At 67.3% G+C, this 16,397-nt stretch overlaps 8 non-coding genes and 2 pseudogenes across 8 annotated transcripts; all 10 read right to left on the bottom strand.

Annotated features, from left to right (window-relative positions):
- Nucleotides 1-528: 528 nt before the first annotated feature.
- On the bottom strand, nucleotides 529-646 carry LOC120399774. The gene has a single exon (XR_005595371.1). It is a non-coding gene; the product is annotated as a 5S ribosomal RNA (ribosomal RNA).
- Nucleotides 647-2,147: 1,501 nt separating this feature from the next.
- On the bottom strand, nucleotides 2,148-2,257 carry LOC120399789 (annotated as a pseudogene).
- A 1,505-nt stretch (nucleotides 2,258-3,762) lies between these two features.
- On the bottom strand, nucleotides 3,763-3,881 carry LOC120399755. The gene has a single exon (XR_005595352.1). It is a non-coding gene; the product is annotated as a 5S ribosomal RNA (ribosomal RNA).
- Nucleotides 3,882-5,406: 1,525 nt separating this feature from the next.
- On the bottom strand, nucleotides 5,407-5,525 carry LOC120399776. The gene has a single exon (XR_005595373.1). It is a non-coding gene; the product is annotated as a 5S ribosomal RNA (ribosomal RNA).
- Nucleotides 5,526-7,040: 1,515 nt separating this feature from the next.
- On the bottom strand, nucleotides 7,041-7,159 carry LOC120399756. Its single transcript, XR_005595353.1, has one exon. It is a non-coding gene; the product is annotated as a 5S ribosomal RNA (ribosomal RNA).
- Nucleotides 7,160-8,654: 1,495 nt separating this feature from the next.
- Nucleotides 8,655-8,773, bottom strand: LOC120399767. The gene has a single exon (XR_005595365.1). It is a non-coding gene; the product is annotated as a 5S ribosomal RNA (ribosomal RNA).
- A 1,520-nt stretch (nucleotides 8,774-10,293) lies between these two features.
- On the bottom strand, nucleotides 10,294-10,412 carry LOC120399787 (annotated as a pseudogene).
- Nucleotides 10,413-11,923: 1,511 nt separating this feature from the next.
- LOC120399757 lies at nucleotides 11,924-12,042 on the bottom strand. The gene has a single exon (XR_005595354.1). It is a non-coding gene; the product is annotated as a 5S ribosomal RNA (ribosomal RNA).
- Nucleotides 12,043-13,551: 1,509 nt separating this feature from the next.
- LOC120399758 lies at nucleotides 13,552-13,670 on the bottom strand. The gene has a single exon (XR_005595355.1). It is a non-coding gene; the product is annotated as a 5S ribosomal RNA (ribosomal RNA).
- A 1,498-nt stretch (nucleotides 13,671-15,168) lies between these two features.
- Nucleotides 15,169-15,286, bottom strand: LOC120399783. Its single transcript, XR_005595380.1, has one exon. It is a non-coding gene; the product is annotated as a 5S ribosomal RNA (ribosomal RNA).
- Nucleotides 15,287-16,397: the final 1,111 nt, after the last annotated feature.

A 16,397-nucleotide genomic window follows, 5' to 3' on the forward strand; every position in this document is an offset into this window, starting at 1 on the left:
CTTGCTGCTGCTGGTGCCAGTCCCCACTAATTCCCAGGCTGTCCTGGACCCTGCATCCCGAGGCACAGGGCCCCCAAAGCAGTTGCCCCGCCTGTACTATGTATGGGACGACTTTGCTTGGATCCATTCTAGGCACCATCAAAATTATACAAACCTGGCACCCATGCCGACACCGCCACCGCCACGGCCTCCTCCTCAGGGGATCAGCCCAGAGGAGACCAGCACCCAACTTCCGGCCGGCTGGCAGGAGCGCCAGCGCAGACAGGCCTCGGGCGCCCGCCGCCGCTCGCCACCTGCCCTCCCAGCCGCGCCTGCTGCCAACGGGGCAAGACCGCCGGCTGGGTTCCAAAAAAAAAACGAGCAAGCCCGCGCCACGGGGCCGGGTGCCCAAAGCCCAAACCCTCCGGCTCGGGCGCGGTGGGCGAGGCGGCTACGGCCTGGGAGAGCTTAGCGGAAGCAAGGCAGGACGAGGCGGCAAAAGCGCAGCCCGAGGAGACCTGCAGCCGGGCAGCGTCAGGGAGCGGCAAAAGCCTACAGCACCCAGTATTCCCAAGGGTCTCCCATCCAAGTACTAACCAGGCCCGACCCTGCTTAGCTTCCGAGATCAGATGAGATCGGGCGTGTTCAGGGTGGTATGGCCGTAGACGCTATTGCCTGCCGCTTTGACTGCCTTTAAACCAGCCCGCTGACGAGCCCTGCTTCTTCACTGCTATCCCCTTCCAGTCCTGGCCCTCCGGCACAGCCCCGCCCCGCCCCGCCCCAACCAACACAGCCACGCGCCACCAGCCTCACACCCTCCTCGCCACACCAACGCTCCCGCCCCGACCCACCATCCGCAGACCCCGCCCCTGGCCCGCACACACCACGCCTAACACTCCTCCCCACCTCACGAATACACCCTCTCCCCGCCCGCCACGCACTCTCCTGAACGCGGGACCCTCACGAACCCGCCGCACCCACCCACGACACAAAACCCCACGCACCACCACCCCCAGGCGCGCCGCGGCGCAACGCAACGCAACGCCCAGGACCCCGCTGCCCCGCGCACACCCGCTGCCGCTCGCCCTTTGCTCACAGCTCCCGGCGCACGCCGCCCCTCACGCCCCCCTGGGGACGCCCCGCACTTGGCCTGCCTTTGCTCGCTCCGGGAAACCCGGGACGCGCCGCCCGGAGGCCTCGCCCGTCCTGCCCCGTCTCCCGCTTCGCAAGGCCCCGGGGGAGGCACGATGGGACACCGACACCCATAGGCGGTGAGTTATATGGGCCCGTGGTGCCTGTGCTCCACCAATATTCAGGAACACAGACCCAGCTCCACCGATGTTTGTGCTTATATTTTCAGAGCCATCCCGTCCATAGGATGGACCAGGGCAACCAACCTGGGCCCCACGCTTTGGGGGGACACAAAGTCCAGGGCAGCCAGGAGGTTAGTGGGGCCTAGCACTGGCAGCAGCAAGCGACTCGGCCCCAGCCCACCCCTCTCCACCCACCCCTGCTCTGCCCCATACTCCCCCCCCCCCCCCCCCACTTTACAGCGTACGGCCCCACCCCCCAACAACACCCAGAGCTGGTAGGGCGGAGTGGAGGGGGGTAGGTTGGGGCCAGGTCACTTGCTGCTGCTGGTGCCAGTCCCCCCACTAATTCCCCAGGCTGTCCTGGACCCTGCATCCCCGAGGCACAGGGGCCCCCCAAAGCAGTTGCCCCCGTCTGTACTATGTATGGGACGACTTTGCTTGGATCCATTCTAGGCACCATCAAAAATTATACAAACCTGGCACCCATGCCGACACCGCCACCGCCACGGCCTCCTCCTCAGGGGGATCAGCCCAGAGGAGACCAGCACCCAACTTCCCGGCGGCTGGCAGGAGCGCCAGCGCAGACAGGCCTCGGGCGCCCGCCGCCGCTTCGTCCACCTGCCCTCCAAGCGGCGCCTGCTGCCAACGTGGCAAGACCGCCGGCTGTGTTCCTAATAAAAAACTAGCAAGCCCGCGCCACGGGGCCGGGTGCCCAAAGCCCAAACCCTCCGGCTCGGGCGCGGTGGGCGAGGCGGCTACGGCCTGGGAGAGCTTAGCGGAAGCAAGGCAGGATGAGGCGGCAAAAGCGTGTGCCCGAGGGAGACCTGCAGCCGGGCAGCGTCAGGGAGCGGCAAAAGCCTACAACACCCAGTATGTCTCCCATGCAAGTACTAACCAGGCCCGACCCTGCTTAGCTTCCGAGATCAGACGAGATCGGGCGTGTTCAGGGTGGTATGGCCGTAGACGCTGTTGCCTGCCGCTTTGACTGCCTTTAAACCAGCCCGCTGACGAGCCCTGCTTCTTCACTGCTATCCACTTCCAGTCCTGGCCCCTCCGGCACAGCCCCGCCCCGCCCCGCCCCAACCAACACAGCCACGCGCCACCAGCCTCACACCCCTCCCTCGCCACACCAACGCTCCCGCCCCGACCCACCATCCGCAGACCCCCGACCCTGGCCCGCACACACCACGCCTAACACTCCTCCCCACCCTCACGAATACACCCCTCTCCCCGCCCGCCACGCACTCTCCTGAACGGGACCTCACGAACCCCCCGCACCCACCCACGACACAAAACCCACGCACCACCACCCCCAGGCGCGCCGCGGCGCAACGCAACGCAACGCCCAGGACCCCGCTGCCTCGCGCACACCGCTGCCGCCGCCTTTGCTCACAGCTCCTGGCGCTCGCCGCACCTCACGCCTCCCTGGGGACGCCCTCCCGCACTTGGCCTGCCTTTTGCTCGCTCCGGGAAACCCGGGACGCGCCGCCCGGAGGCCTCGCCCGCGTCCTGCCCCGTCTCCCGCTTCGCAAGGCCCCGGGGGAGGCACGATGGGACACCGACACCCATAGGCGGTGAGTTATATGGGCCCGTGGTGCCTGTGCTCCACCAATATTCAGGAACACAGACCCAGCTCCACCGATGTTTGTGCTTATATTTTCAGAGCCATCCCGTCCATAGGATGGACCAGGGCAACCAACCTGGGCCCCACGCTTTGGGGGGACACAAAGTCCAGGGCAGCCTGGAGGGTTAGTGGGGGGCCTAGCACTGGCAGCAGCAAGCGACTCGGCCCCAGCCCACCCCTCTCCACCCACCCCTGCTCTGCCCCATACTCCCCCCCCCCCGCACCTCTTTCCAGCTTCCGTCCCCTCCCCCGAACTACACCCAGAGCTGGTAGGGCGGAGTGGAGGGGGGTAGGTTGGGGCCAGGTCACTTGCTGCTGCTGGTGCCAGTCCCCCCACTAATTCCCCAGGCTGTCCTGGACCCTGCATCCCGAGGCACAGGGCCCCCAAAGCAGTTGCCCCCGTCTGTACTATGTATGGGACGACTTTGCTTGGATCCATTCTAGGCACCATCAAAAATTATACAAACCTGGCACCCATGCCGACACCGCCACCGCCACGGCCTCCTCCTCAGGGGGATCAGCCCAGAGGAGACCAGCACCCAACTTCCCCCGAAGCGGCTGGCAGGGAGCGCCAGCGCAGACAGGCCTCAGGGCGCCCGCCGCTCGGCCACCTGCCCTCCCAGCCGCGCCTGCTGCCAACGGGGCAAGACCGCCGGCTGGGTTCCAAAAAAAAAACGAGCAAGCCCGCGCCACGGGGCCGGGTGCCCAAAGCCCAAACCCTCCGGCTCGGGCGCGGTGGGCGAGGCGGCTACGGCCTGGGAGAGCTTAGCGGAAGCAAGGCAGGACGAGGCGGCAAAAGCGTGTGCCGAGGGAGACCTGCAGCCGGGCAGCGCCAGGAGCGGCAAAAGCCTACAGCACCCAGTATTCCCAGGAGGTCTCCCATCCAAGTACTAACCAGGCCCGACCCTGCTTAGCTTCCGAGATCAGACGAGATCGGGCGTGTTCAGGGTGGTATGGCCGTAGACGCTGTTGCCTGCCGCTTTGACTGCCTTTAAACCAGCCCGCTGACGAGCCCTGCTTCTTCACTGCTATCCACTTCCAGTCCTGGCCCCTCCGGCACAGCCCCGCCCCGCCCCGCCCCAACCAACACAGCCACGCGCCACCAGCCTCACACCCCTCCCTCGCCACACCAACGCTCCCCCCCCGACCCCCCCTCCGCCGCCCCCCCACCCAGGCCCGCACACACCCCGCCGCCCACTCCTCCCCACCCCTCACGAATACACCCCTCTCCCCCGCCCGCCACGCACTCTCTCCTGAACGCGGGACCCTCACGAACCCGCCGCACCCACCCACGACACAAAACCCCACGCACCACCACCCCCAGGCGCGCCGCGGCGCAACGCAACGCAACGCCCAGGACCCCGCTGCCCCGCGCACACCCGCTGCCGCTCGCCCTTTGCTCACAGCTCCTGGCGCTCGCCGCACCTCACGCCTCCCTGGGGACGCCCTCCCGCACTTGGCCTGCCTTTTGCTCGCTCCGGGAAACCCGGGACGCGCCGCCCGGAGGCCTCGCCCGCGTCCTGCCCCGTCTCCCGCTTCGCAAGGCCCCGGGGGAGGCACGATGGGACACCGACACCCATAGGCGGTGAGTTATATGGGCCCGTGGTGCCTGTGCTCCACCAATATTCAGGAACACAGACCCAGCTCCACCGATGTTTGTGCCTATATTTTCAGAGCCATCCCGTCCATAGGATGGACCAGGGCAACCAACCTGGGCCCCACGCTTTGGGGGGACACAAAGTCCAGGGCAGCCTGGAGGGTTAGTGGGGGGCCTAGCACTGGCAGCAGCAAGCGACTCGGCCCCAGCCCACCCCTCTCCACCCACCCCTGCTCTGCCCCATACTCCCCCCCCCCCGCACCTCTTTCCAGCTTCCGTCCCCTCCCCCGAACTACACCCAGAGCTGGTAGGGCGGAGTGGAGGGGGGTAGGTTGGGGCCAGGTCACTTGCTGCTGCTGGTGCCAGTCCCCCCACTAATTCCCCAGGCTGTCCTGGACCCTGCATCCCCGAGGCACAGGGGCCCCCCAAAGCAGTTGCCCCCGTCTGTACTATGTATGGGACGACTTTGCTTGGATCCATTCTAGGCACCATCAAAAATTATACAAACCTGGCACCCATGCCGACACCGCCACCGCCACGGCCTCCTCCTCAGGGGGATCAGCCCAGAGGAGACCAGCACCCAACTTCCCCCGAAGCGGCTGGCAGGGAGCGCCAGCGCAGACAGGCCTCGGGGCGCCCGCCGCCGCTTCGGCCACCTGCCCTCCCAGCCGCGCCTGCTGCCAACGGGGCAAGACCGCCGGCTGGGTTCCAAAAAAAAAACGAGCAAGCCCGCGCCACGGGGCCGGGTGCCCAAAGCCCAAACCCTCCGGCTCGGGCGCGGTGGCCGAGGCGGCTACGGCCTGGGAGAGCTTAGCGGAAGCAAGGCAGGACGAGGCGGCAAAAGCGTGTGCCCGAGGGAGACCTGCAGCCGGGCAGCGTCATTGAGCGGCAAAAGCCTACAGCACGCAGTATTCCCAGGAGGTCTCCCATCCAAGTACTAACCAGGCCCGACCCTGCTTAGCTTCCGAGATCAGACGAGATCGGGCGTGTTCAGGGTGGTATGGCCGTAGACGCTGTTGCCTGCCGCTTTGACTGCCTTTAAACCAGCCCGCTGACGAGCCCTGCTTCTTCACTGCTATCCACTTCCAGTCCTGGCCCCTCCGGCACAGCCCCGCCCCGCCCCGCCCCAACCAACACAGCCACGCGCCACCAGCCTCACACCCCTCCCTCGCCACACCAACGCTCCCGCCCCGACCCACCATCCGCAGACCCCCGACCCTGGCCCGCACACACCACGCCTAACACTCCTCCCCACCCCTCACGAATACACCCCTCTCCCCCGCCCGCCACGCACTCTCTCCTGAACGCGGGACCCTCACGAACCCGCCGCACCCACCCACGCCCCCAAACCCCACGCCCCCCCACCCCCCCGCGCGCCGCGGCGCCACGCCACCCCACCCCCCGGACCCCCCGGCCCCGCGCCCACCCCCTGCCGCCGCCTCTTTGCTCACAGCTCCTGGCGCCGCCGCACCTCACGCCTCCCTGGGACGCCCTCCGCACTTGGCCTGCCTTTTGCTCGCTCCGGGAAACCGGGACGCGCCGCCCGAGGCCTCGCCGCGCCCTGCCCTGCCTCCCGCTTCGCAAGGCCCCGGGGGAGGCACGATGGGACACCGACACCCATAGGCGGTGAGTTATATGGGCCCGTGGTGCCTGTGCTCCACCAATATTCAGGAACACAGACCCAGCTCCACCGATGTTTGTGCTTATATTTTCAGAGCCATCCCGTCCATAGGATGGACCAGGGCAACCAACCTGGGCCCCACGCTTTGGGGGGACACAAAGTCCAGGGCAGCCTGGAGGGTTAGTGGGGGGCCTAGCACTGGCAGCAGCAAGCGACTCGGCCCCAGCCCACCCCTCTCCACCCACCCCTGCTCTGCCCCATACTCCCCCCCCCCCCGCACCTCTTTCCAGCTTCCGTCCCTCCCGAACTACACCCAGAGCTGGTAGGGCGGAGTGGAGGGGGGTAGGTTGGGGCCAGGTCACTTGCTGCTGCTGGTGCCAGTCCCCCCACTAATTCCCCAGGCTGTCCTGGACCCTGCATCCCCGAGGCACAGGGGCCCCCCAAAGCAGTTGCCCCCGTCTGTACTATGTATGGGACGACTTTGCTTGGATCCATTCTAGGCACCATCAAAAATTATACAAACCTGGCACCCATGCCGACACCGCCACCGCCACGGCCTCCTCCTCAGGGGGATCAGTCCAGAGGAGACCAGCACCCAACTTCCCCCGAAGCGGCTGGCAGGGAGCGCCAGCGCAGACAGGCCTCGGGGCGCCCGCCGCCGCTTCGGCCACCTGCCCTCCCAGCCGCGCCTGCTGCCAACGGGGCAAGACCGCCGGCTGGGTTCCAAAAAAAAAACGAGCAAGCCCGCCACGGGGCCGGGTGCCCAAAGCCCAAACCCTCCGGCTCGGGCGCGGTGGGCGAGGCGGCTACGGCCTGGGAGAGCTTAGCGGAAGCAAGGCAGGACGAGGCGGCAAAAGCGTGTGCCCGAGGGAGACCTGCAGCCGGGCAGCGTCAGGGAGCGGCAAAAGCCTACAGCACCCAGTATTCCCAGGAGGTCTCCCATCCAAGTACTAACCAGGCCCGACCCTGCTTAGCTTCCGAGATCAGACGAGATCGGGCGTGTTCAGGGTGGTATGGCCGTAGACGCTGTTGCCTGCCGCTTTGACTGCCTTTAAACCAGCCCGCTGACGAGCCCTGCTTCTTCACTGCTATCCACTTCCAGTCCTGGCCCCTCCGGCACAGCCCCGCCCCGCCCCGCCCCAACCAACACAGCCACGCGCCACCAGCCTCACACCCCTCCCTCGCCACACCAACGCTCCCGCCCCGACCCACCATCCGCAGACCCCCGACCCTGGCCCGCACACACCACGCCTAACACTCCTCCCCACCCCTCACGAATACACCCCTCTCCCCCGCCCGCCACGCACTCTCTCCTGAACGCGGGACCCTCACGAACCCGCCGCACCCACCCACGACACAAAACCCCACGCACCACCACCCCCAGGCCCGCCGCCGCCCCACGCCACCCAACGCCCACGACCCCCCAGCCCCCCCCCCACCCCCAGCCCCACCCCCGTTGCTCACAGCTCCTCGCGCGCGCCGCACCTCACGCCTCCTGGGACGCCCCGCACTTGGCCTGCCTTTTGCTCGCTCCGGGAAACCCGGGACGCGCCGCCCGGAGGCCTCGCCCGCGTCCTGCCCCGTCTCCCGCTTCGCAAGGCCCCGGGGGAGGCACGATGGGACACCGACACCCATAGGCGGTGAGTTATATGGGCCCGTGGTGCCTGTGCTCCACCAATATTCAGGAACACAGACCCAGCTCCACCGATGTTTGTGCTTATATTTTCAGAGCCATCCCGTCCATAGGATGGACCAGGGCAACCAACCTGGGCCCCACGCTTTGGGGGGACACAAAGTCCAGGGCAGCCTGGAGGGTTAGTGGGGGGCCTAGCACTGGCAGCAGCAAGCGACTCGGCCCCAGCCCACCCCTCTCCACCCACCCCTGCTCTGCCCCATACTCCCCCCCCCCCGCACCTCTTTCCAGCTTCCGTCCCCTCCCCCGAACTACACCCAGAGCTGGTAGGGCGGAGTGGAGGGGGGTAGGTTGGGGCCAGGTCACTTGCTGCTGCTGGTGCCAGTCCCCCCACTAATTCCCCAGGCTGTCCTGGACCCTGCATCCCGAGGCACAGGGCCCCCACAGCAGTTGCCCCCGTCTGTACTATGTATGGGACGACTTTGCTTGGATCCATTCTAGGCACCATCAAAAATTATACAAACCTGGCACCCATGCCGACACCGCCACCGCCACGGCCTCCTCCTCAGGGGGATCAGTCCAGAGGAGACCAGCACCCAACTTCCCCCGAAGCGGCTGGCAGGGAGCGCCAGCGCAGACAGGCCTCGGGGCGCCCGCCGCCGCTTCGGCCACCTGCCCTCCCAGCCGCGCCTGCTGCCAACGGGCAAGACCGCCGGCTGGGTTCCAAAAACGAGCAAGCCCGCCACGGGCGGGTGCCCAAAGCCCAAACCCTCCGGCTCGGGCGCGGTGGTCTAGGCGGATACGGACTGGGAGATCTTAGCGGAATCAAGTCAGGACGAGGCGGCAAAAGCGTGTGCCGAGGAGACCTGCAGCCGGGCAGCGTCAGAAGCCTACAGCACCCAGTATTCCCAAGAGGTCTCCCATCCAAGTACTAACCAGGCCCGACCCTGCTTAGCTTCCGAGATCAGATGAGATCGGGCGTGTTCAGGGTGGTATGGCCGCAGACGCTGTTGCCTGCCGCTTTGACTGCCTTTAAACCAGCCCGCTGACGAGCCCTGCTTCTTCACTGCTATCCACTTCCAGTCCTGGCCCCTCCGGCACAGCCCCGCCCCGCCCCGCCCCAACCAACACAGCCACGCGCCACCAGCCTCACACCCCTCCCTCGCCACACCAACGCTCCCGCCCCGACCCACCATCCGCCCACCCCCGACCCGGGCCCGCACACCACGCCTAACACTCCTCCCCACCCCTCACGAATACACCCCTCTCCCCCGCCCGCCACGCACTCTCTCCTGAACGCGGGACCCTCACGAACCCCCCGCCCCCCCCCCCCCCCCCAAAACCCCCCCCCCCCCCCCCCCCCGCGCCCCCCCGCGCAACGCAACGCAACGCCCAGGACCCCGCTGCCCCGCGCACACCCGCTGCCGCTCGCCCTTTGCTCACAGCTCCTGGCGCTCGCCGCACCTCACGCCTCCCTGGGGACGCCCTCCCGCACTTGGCCTGCCTTTTGCTCGCTCCGGGAAACCCGGGACGCGCCGCCCGGAGGCCTCGCCCGCGTCCTGCCCCGTCTCCCGCTTCGCAAGGCCCCGGGGGAGGCACGATGGGACACCGACACCCATAGGCGGTGAGTTATATGGGCCCGTGGTGCCTGTGCTCCACCAATATTCAGGAACACAGACCCAGCTCCACCGATGTTTGTGCTTATATTTTCAGAGCCATCCCGTCCATAGGATGGACCAGGGCAACCAACCTGGGCCCCACGCTTTGGGGGGACACAAAGTCCAGGGCAGCCTGGAGGGTTAGTGGGGGGCCTAGCACTGGCAGCAGCAAGCGACTCGGCCCCAGCCCACCCCTCTCCACCCACCCCTGCTCTGCCCCATACTCCCCCCCCCCCGCACCTCTTTCCAGCTTCCGTCCCCTCCCCCGAACTACACCCAGAGCTGGTAGGGCGGAGTGGAGGGGGGTAGGTTGGGGCCAGGTCACTTGCTGCTGCTGGTGCCAGTCCCCCCACTAATTCCCCAGGCTGTCCTGGACCCTGCATCCCCGAGGCACAGGGCCCCCAAAGCAGTTGCCCTGCCTGTACTATGTATGGGACGACTTTGCTTGGATCCATTCTAGGCACCATCAAAATTATACAAACCTGGCACCCATGCCGACACCGCCACCGCCACGGCCTCCTCCTCAGGGGGATCAGCCCAGAGGAGACCAGCACCCAACTTCCCCCGAAGCGGCTGGCAGGGAGCGCCAGCGCAGACAGGCCTCGGGGCGCCCGCCGCCGCTTCGGCCACCTGCCCTCCCAGCCGCGCCTGCTGCCAACGGGGCAAGACCGCCGGCTGGGTTCCAAAAAAAAAAACGAGCAAGCCCGCGCCACGGGGCCGGGTGCCCAAAGCCCAAACCCTCCGGCTCGGGCGCGGTGGGCGAGGCGGCTACGGCCTGGGAGAGCTTAGCGGAAGCAAGGCAGGACGAGGCGGCAAAAGCGTGTGCCCGAGGGAGACCTGCAGCCGGGCAGCGTCAGGGAGCGGCAAAAGCCTACAGCACCCAGTATTCCCAGGAGGTCTCCCATCCAAGTACTAACCAGGGCCGCCCCTGCTTAGCTTCCGCGTTGAGACGAGATCGGGCGTGTCCAGGGTGGTATGGCTGCAGACGCTGTTGCCTGCCGCTTTGACTGCCTTTAAACCAGCCCGCTGACGAGCCCTGCTTCTTCACTGCTATCCACTTCCAGTCCTGGCCCCTCCGGCACAGCCCCGCCCCGCCCCGCCCCAACCAACACAGCCACGCGCCACCAGCCTCACACCCCTCCCTCGCCACACCAACGCTCCCGCCCCGACCCACCATCCGCAGACCCCCGACCCTGGCCCGCACACACCACGCCTAACACTCCTCCCCACCCCTCACGAATACACCCCGCTCCCCCGCCCGCCACGCACTCTCTCCTGAACGCGGGACCCTCACGAACCCGCCGCACCCACCCACGACACAAAACCCCACGCACCACCCCCCCCACGCGCGCCCCGGCGCAACGCAACGCACCGCCCCGGCCCCCGCGGCCCCGCGCCCACCCGCTGCCGCGCGCCCCTTGCTCCCAGCTCCGGGCGCTCGCCGCACCCCACGCCTCCTGGGACGCCCTCCCGCACTTGGCCTGCCTTTTGCTCGCCCGGGAAACCGGGACGCGCCGCCCGAGGCCTCGCCCGCGCCCTGCCCCGCCTCCCGCTTCGCAAGGCCCCGGGGGAGGCACGATGGGACACCGACACCCATAGGCGGTGAGTTACATGGGCCCGTGGTGCCTGTGCTCCACCAATATTCAGGAACACAGACCCAGCTCCACCGATGTTTGTGCTTATATTTTCAGAGCCATCCCGTCCATAGGATGGACCAGGGCAACCAACCTGGGCCCCACGCTTTGGGGACACACAGTCCTGGGCCGCCGGGAGGGTTACTGGGGGGCCTAGCACTGGCAGCAGCAAGCGACTCGGCCCCAGCCCACCCCTCTCCACCCACCCCTGCTCTGCCCCATACTCCCCCCCCCCCGCACCTCTTTCCAGCTTCCGTCCCCTCCCCCGAACTACACCCAGAGCTGGTAGGGCGGAGTGGAGGGGGGTAGGTTGGGGCCAGGTCACTTGCTGCTGCTGGTGCCAGTCCCCCCACTAATTCCCCAGGCTGTCCTGGACCCTGCATCCCCGAGGCACAGGGCCCCCCCAAAGCAGTTGCCCTGCCTGTACTATGTATGGGACGACTTTGCTTGGATCCATTCTAGGCACCATCAAAAATTATACAAACCTGGCACCCATGCCGACACCGCCACGGCCTCCTCCTCAGGGGGATCAGTCCAGAGGAGACCAGCACCCAACTTCCCCCGAAGCGGCTGGCAGGGAGCGCCAGCGCAGACAGGCCTCGGGGCGCCCGCCGCCGCTTCGGCCACCTGCCCTCCCAGCCGCGCCTGCTGCCAACGGGGCAAGACCGCCGGCTGGGTTCCAAAAAAAAAACGAGCAAGCCCGCGCCACGGGGCCGGGTGCCCAAAGCCCAAACCCTCCGGCTCGGGCGCGGTGGGCGAGGCGGCTACGGCCTGGGAGAGCTTAGCGGAAGCAAGGCAGGACGAGGCGGCAAAAGCGTGTGCCCGAGGGAGACCTGCAGCCGGGCAGCGTCAGGGAGCGGCAAAAGCCTACAGCACCCAGTATTCCCAGGAGGTCTCCCATCCAAGTACTAACCAGGCCCGACCCTGCTTAGCTTCCGAGATCAGACGAGATCGGGCGTGTTCAGGGTGGTATGGCCGTAGACGCTGTTGCCTGCCGCTTTGACTGCCTTTAAACCAGCCCGCTGACGAGCCCTGCTTCTTCACTGCTATCCACTTCCAGTCCTGGCCCCTCCGGCACAGCCCCGCCCCGCCCCGCCCCAACCAACACAGCCACGCGCCACCAGCCTCACACCCTCCTCGCCACACCAACGCTCCCGCCCCGACCCACCATCCGCAGACCCCCGCCCCGGGCCCGCACACACCACGCCTAACACTCCTCCCCACCCCTCACGAATACACCCCTCTCCCCCGCCCGCCACGCACTCTCTCCTGAACGCGGGACCCTCACGAACCCGCCGCACCCACCCACGACACAAAACCCCACGCACCCCCCCCCCCAGGCGCGCCCCGGCGCAACGCAACCCAACGCCCAGGACCCCCCAGCCCCCCGCCCACCCCCGGCCGCGCGCCCTGGGCTCACCGCTCCTGGCGCTCGCCGCACCTCACGCCTCCCTGGGGACGCCCTCCCGCACTTGGCCTGCCTTTTGCTCGCTCCGGGAAACCCGGGACGCGCCGCCCGGAGGCCTCGCCCGCGTCCTGCCCCGTCTCCCGCTTCGCAAGGCCCCGGGGGAGGCACGATGGGACACCGACACCCATAGGCGGTGAGTTATATGGGCCCGTGGTGCCTGTGCTCCACCAATATTCAGGAACACAGACCCAGCTCCACCGATGTTTGTGCTTATATTTTCAGAGCCATCCCGTCCATAGGATGGACCAGGGCAACCAACCTGGGCCCCACGCTTTGGGGACACAAAGGCCAGGGCAGCCTGGAGGGTTAGTGGGGGGCCTAGCACTGGCAGCAGCAAGCGACTCGGCCCCAGCCCACCCCTCTCCACCCACCCCTGCTCTGCCCCATACTCCCCCCCCCCCCGCACCTCTTTCCAGCTTCCGTCCCCTCCCCCGAACTACACCCAGAGCTGGTAGGGCGGAGTGGAGGGGGGTAGGTTGGGGCCAGGTCACTTGCTGCTGCTGGTGCCAGTCCCCCCACTAATTCCCCAGGCTGTCCTGGACCCTGCCTCCCGAGGCACAGGGCCCCCAAAGCAGTTGCCCCCGTCTGTACTATGTATGGGACGACTTTGCTTGGATCCATTCTAGGCACCATCAAAAATTATACAAACCTGGCACCCATGCCGACACCGCCACCGCCACGGCCTCCTCCTCAGGGGGATCAGTCCAGAGGAGACCAGCACCCAACTTCCCCCGAAGCGGCTGGCAGGGAGCGCCAGCGCAGACAGGCCTCGGGGCGCCCGCCGCCGCTTCGGCCACCTGCCCTCCCAGCCGCGCCTGCTGCCAACGGGGCAAGACCGCCGGCTGGGTTCCAAAAAAAAAACGAGCAAGCCCGCGCCACGGGGCCGGGTGCCCAAAGCCCAAACCCTCCGGCTCGGGCGCGGTGGGCGAGGCGGCTACGGCCTGGGAGAGCTTAGCGGAAGCAAGGCAGGACGAGGCGGCAAAAGCGTGTGCCCGAGGGAGACCTGCAGCCGGGCAGCGGCAAAAGCCTACAGCACCCAGTATTCCCAGGAGGTCTCCCATCCAAGTACTAACCAGGCCCGACCCTGCTTAGCTTCCGAGATCAGACGAGATCGGGCGTGTTCAGGGTGGTATGGCCGTAGACGCTGTTGCCTGCCGCTTTGACTGCCTTTAAACCAGCCCGCTGACGAGCCCTGCTTCTTCACTGCTATCCACTTCCAGTCCTGGCCCTCCGGCACAGCCCCGCCCTGCCCCGCCCCAACCAACACAGCCACGCGCCACCAGCCTCACACCCTCCTCGCCACACCAACGCTCCGCCCCGACCCACCATCCGCAGACCCCCGACCCTGGCCCGCACACACCACCCCGAACACTCCTCCCCACCCTCACGAATACACCCTCTCCCCGCCCGCCACGCACTCTCCTGAACGCGGGACCTCACGAACCCGCCGCACTCCACCCACGACACAAAACCCCACGCACCACCACCCCCAGGCGCGCGCGCGCAACGCAACGCAACGCCCAGGACCCGCTGCCCGCGCACACCCGCTGCCGCCGCCTCTTTGCTCACAGCTCCTGGCGCCGCCGCACCTCACGCCTCCCTGGGACGCCTCCCGCACTTGGCCTGCCTTTTGCTCGCTCCGGGAAACCGGGACGCGCCGCCGGAGGCCTCGCCGCGCCCTGCCCCTGCCTCCCGCTTCGCAAGGCCCCGGGGGAGGCACGATGGGACACCGACACCCATAGGCGGTGAGTTATATGGGCCCGTGGTGCCTGTGCTCCACCAATATTCAGGAACACAGACCCAGCTCCACCGATGTTTGTGCTTATATTTTCAGAGCCATCCCGTCCATAGGATGGACCAGGGCAACCAACCTGGGCCCCACGCTTTGGGGACACAAAGTCCAGGGCAGCCTGGAGGGTTAGTGGGGGGCCTAGCACTGGCAGCAGCAAGCGACTCGGCCCCAGCCCACCCCTCTCCACCCACCCCTGCTCTGCCCCATACTCCCCCCCCCCGCACCTCTTTCCAGCTTCCGTCCCCTCCCCCGAACTACACCCAGAGCTGGTAGGGCGGAGTGGAGGGGGGTAGGTTGGGGCCAGGTCACTTGCTGCTGCTGGTGCCAGTCCCCCCACTAATTCCCCAGGCTGTCCTGGACCCTGCATCCCCGAGGCACAGGGCCCCCCCAAAGCAGTTGCCCCCGTCTGTACTATGTATGGGACGACTTTGCTTGGATCCATTCTAGGCACCATCAAAAATTATACAAACCTGGCACCCATGCCGACACCGCCACCGCCACGGCCTCCTCCTCAGGGGGATCAGTCCAGAGGAGACCAGCACCCAACTTCCCCCGAAGCGGCTGGCAGGGAGCGCCAGCGCAGACAGGCCTCGGGGCGCCCGCCGCCGCTTCGGCCACCTGCCCTCCCAGCCGCGCCTGCTGCCAACGGGGCAAGACCGCCGGCTGGGTTCCAAAAAAAAAACGAGCAAGCCCGCGCCACGGGCCGGGTGCCCAAAGCCCAAACCTCCGGCTCGGGCGCTGTGGGCGAGGCGGCTACGGCCTGGGAGAGCTTAGCGAAGCAAGGCAGGACGAGGCGGCAAAAGCGCAGCCCGAGGGAGACCTGCAGCCGGGCAGCGCCAGGAGCGGCAAAGCCTACAGCACCCAGTATTCCCAGGAGGTCTCCCATCCAAGTACTAACCAGGCCCGACCCTGCTTAGCTTCCGAGATCAGACGAGATCGGGCGTGTTCAGGTGGTATGGCTGCAGACGCTGGTGCCTCCCGCTTTGACTGCCTTTAAACCAGCCCGCTGACGAGCCCTGCTTCTTCACTGCTATCCACTTCCAGTCCTGGCCCCTCCGGCACAGCCCCGCCCCGCCCCGCCCCAACCAACACAGCCACGCGCCACCAGCCTCACACACCTCCCTCGCCACACCAACGCTCCCGCCCTGACCCACCATCCGCAGACCCCGACCCTGGCCCGCACACACCACGCCTAACACTCCTCCCACCCCTCACGAATACACCCCTCTCCCCGCCCGCCACGCACTCTCCTGAACGCGGGACCTCACGAACCCGCCGCACTCCACCCACGACACAAAACCCCACGCACCACCACTCCCAGGCGCCGCGGCGCAACGCAACGCAACGCCCAGGACCCCGCTGCCTCGCGCACACCCGCTGCCGCCGCCTCTTTGCTCACAGCTCCTGGCGCCGCCGCACCTCACGCCTCCCTGGGACGCCCCGCACTTGGCCTGCCTTTGCTCGCCCGGGAAACCCGGACGCGCCGCCCGAGGCCTCGCCAAGGCCCTGCCCCTGCCTCCCGCTTCGCAAGGCCCCGGGGGAGGCACGATGGGACACCGACACCCATAGGCGGTGAGTTATATGGGCCCGTGGTGCCTGTGCTCCACCAATATTCAGGAACACAGACCCAGCTCCACCGATGTTTGTGCTTATATTTTCAGAGCCATCCTGGCCCATAGGATGGACCAGGGCAACCAACCTGGGCCCCACGCTTTGGGGGACACAAAGTCCAGGGCAGCCTGGAGGGTTAGTGGGGGGCCTAGCACTGGCAGCGGCCAGCGACTCGGCCCCAGCCCACCCTCTCCACCCACCCCTGCTCTGCCCCATACTCCCGCACCTCTTTCCAGCTTCCGTCCCCTCCCGAACTACACCCAGAGCTGGTAGGGCGGAGTGGAGGGGGTAGGTTGGGGCCAGGTCACTTGCTGCTGCTGGTGCCAGTCCCCACTAATTCCCAGGCTGTCCTGGACCCTGCATCCCCGAGGCACAGGGCCCCCAAAGCAGTTGCCCTGCCTGTACTATGTATGGGACGACTTTGCTTGGATCCATTCTAGGCACCATCAAAATTATACAAACCTGGC

Source organism: Mauremys reevesii, linkage group 2 (assembly GCF_016161935.1).
Source record: "Mauremys reevesii isolate NIE-2019 linkage group 2, ASM1616193v1, whole genome shotgun sequence".
Lineage (NCBI taxonomy): Eukaryota > Metazoa > Chordata > Testudines > Geoemydidae > Mauremys > Mauremys reevesii.